Raw genomic sequence first — 3253 nt, 5'->3', positions numbered from 1 at the left:
GTGACTCTGCCCATTGCCGCCTAAGAGAACACCTCCCTGTTTTTAGGTTAACCCTTTGGAATCACTTCTTTAACTCCTTCCGTGGCTTTGCAGGAATGAAGTGCTTTGTGCGATCCTGGAAAATAATCCTGGGAGGAAAATAAACACGCCTCAGATGATGGCTGTTTGCAGCTTTGTGCCGTTTGCACCTTGCTTTTCTCATACATTGCTTTCAAGTAGCTCTGCTACTTTCTCCTTCAGAACATTACTCAGAGTTCTTCATTATGTTACAAAATTAGCAGAGTAGTGTTAATTGTGGCAGAATTAGCAAGGGAGTTAAAAGAACTTAGCTAAGACTGAGTAAGTCTCAAAGGGAGGAATTTTAAGGGGCAAGAATACACCCAAGGACATAAATTCTTGCAACTGTGACTCCTTAGGACTAGATGATCTGTAAGGTCCATTCCAACCCTTAAAATTCTAGGATAGAATAGGATAGGATAGGATAGGATAGGATAGGATAGGATAGGATAGGATAGGATAGGATAGGATAGGATAGGATTCGAGTGCAGATGAACCTGCAGAAACCAAACCAAGACCAAGATAAGGAACTTTACAATCTGCAAAGGAGATAACAAGCTAAGCCAAGACCATGTATGGAAGGAAAACTCAAAGGTCATGGAAAGGACACTAATGGACATCTTTTCAACAACCACAAGGCACCACCAGAGACTATCCAAACCCCTCATGGATAACCCCCAAGAAGCCACCGACCCAAAGAGAGAATCCCTAACCAATAGAGGATAGAATATGAATTAAGGGGGTTGATTCCCAATTTTGGTGACATACCCACTCAGTGTGTGGCTGTACCCCTTGGCATGCCTCACATCATTAAATCTGCTTTTTTTCCCCCCAGAAATCACCACATTCCTCTCTCCCCTCCAGTCCACAGGTACTGCTGCGACCAGGTGGTCCCACAGGCTTTTCTTTTCCAATTATGATGATTTTACAGGCTCAAAAGTAGATGAATAGTGGAAAATAAAACCACTCCAGTTCTCAGCCTGGGAGTGTGTTTAAGGCACAGGAGTGAGGCACTGCATTTACAGTGTTCCCAAACCTGCAGAAATGTCATTAAACCACAATAAACCATGTTAATAATTGTCATGGCTTGCACTTCTCCTCGCCCTCCTGCCCTGGGGGTTTGCTGGCTGAGGGCAGTGGTTGCTGCAGGGATCTGGGGATTTGGGGTGATGGTGAAGCCCCTGGAGCAGAGTTGGTGTCAGTGTTGGTGAGCACAGCCCAACACTGATCATAGAGTCATAGGACTTTAGGGGTTGGAATGGAGTTTAGAGATGATCCAGCCCCAACCCCCTGCCCTGGGCAGGGACATCTCCCACCAGAGCAGGTTGCTCAAGGCTTCATCCAACCTGGAATGAAACACTGCCAGGGTTGGGGCAGCCACAGCCTCCCTGGGCAACCTTTGCCAGTGTCTCACCACCCTCACAGGAAAAATCTTCCTAATATCTAACCTAATTTTCCCTCTTTCAATTTGTACCCATTACCCCTTATCCTGTCGCTGCAGTTCCTAACCAAGTGTCCCACTCCAGCTTCCCTGGAGTCCCTTCAGCTCCTGGAAGGTGCTCTGAGTTCTCCACACAACCTTCTCTTCTCCAGGCTGAAAAGCCCCAACTCCCTCAGCCTGTCCTCACAGGGGAGATGCTCCGGTGCTCTTAGCAACTTTGTGGCCTCCTCTGGACTTTCTCCAACAGTTCCATGTCCTTCTTACATTGAGGGCACCAGAACTTTCCTCTCTGCTGGATGCAGCCTGGTGGTCCAGCTCACACATGTTCAAGCCTGGCTGTGTTTTATGGCTCCTGCAGAGCTTCCCTCCCTCCATCACACCATCGCTGCCATCCTGCCTCTGGACCTGTTTGACCCCGTGGATGTGCCACAGGCTCTGTTTGTAGCTCTGTTTCAGAGGAGCAGGTTTTGGGGTGCAGCTTTGAGGACACATCAAGGGGAGGAAACAGAGTTGAAGGGCTGTGTTAGCCCCGTTTAACCCAGCACGTGTAGGAACTCATGTGATGGAGGCAGATGCAAGACCCTGCATGACACTCACTGGGGCTGCAGCTGCTTGTACCTTGAAGTGTGCATTTCCCTTCATCATTTCTGATGATTGAGAGGAGCACAAGTTCCTTTCCAGCCGGCTCACAGCCCCCCTCCTGCCCCAAGCTTGGGCAGGCTCAGGCTCAGGACTGGAAAAAGTGAACACTGAACAACAAGACTCTTTTGCCTTTCTATTTCTACTGCAGGCAGATAATTTTTCTAATCAACTCTGTAGCGTGACTCAGAGCTACATTTAGAAAGGAACATCAAGGAACATGTCACCCTGTGTAGCCCTTCAACCAGGTACATTCCCTTCCTCCCCTCCCTGCTCCATGAGCTGGAGAGAAAGACCTGAAAAAATCACTCAGTGATGATAATCCCATCTCTCCCACAGCCTCTGGCTTTCATTAGCTTGGGAAACGGTGAGCAACCAAGAGAGAAGCAAGAGCCCTCCAAACTTTCTGTTTCAGGCAGGCAGGAAGGTGCTTTAGAGGCTGTAAGGGTTCCTTTGTTTTTCCTCTTCTTTCTGAGGGATTGTTTGGGCTGAGCGAGGCTTGGCAAGGTTGGTGTGTAAATATGAGAGGATACCAGGAGGAAATGAGGTTGGATTGTTGGGGAGTGTGCTCATTCCTTTGGCAGGAGGCTGCATGGGAAGCATGTCACAGCAGGCACAGAGCAGACTTGGGGGTGGTGGGACCTGTGGCCTGAAGTCTGGCACATCTCAGCATCTTCTGTGCTCTCAATCCCTACTCCTTTTTATCACTCAGACATTAACTGGGACCCACACCACATCCCATTTCACTATCTGGGAAAACCACAGTTTATATCCCCCATTTTCTCCCACAGCTCCTGCTCTGCTCTAAACTTTGGTCATAAGAGATCTCCTTCCTCTCACACTGATGGAGCTCCAACTCCTCTTATGCTGCATGTGTCAATGCTTGAAGCATTTCAAAGCAGAATGAAGAAGCTGTTGGTAATCCTTTACCAAATTCCCTCATTTTATTAACATTATTATCTCCTAACAATCCACTCTCTTGTAAATTTTCTGTGTTGGGGACTATGTAATACAGTGGATTGTTAACAAAGGTGGCACTAACCTGAACATCCAACTTGTCTTCTCCTGGCATTTCCTTTCCAATGACAAAATCCACAAACCCTCACATCTCACTGA

The sequence above is a fragment of the Acanthisitta chloris genome, unplaced genomic scaffold (genome assembly GCF_000695815.1).
Source record: "Acanthisitta chloris isolate BGI_N310 unplaced genomic scaffold, ASM69581v1 scaffold22755, whole genome shotgun sequence".
NCBI lineage: Eukaryota > Metazoa > Chordata > Aves > Passeriformes > Acanthisittidae > Acanthisitta > Acanthisitta chloris.
This window is presented reverse-complemented; position numbering follows the sequence as displayed.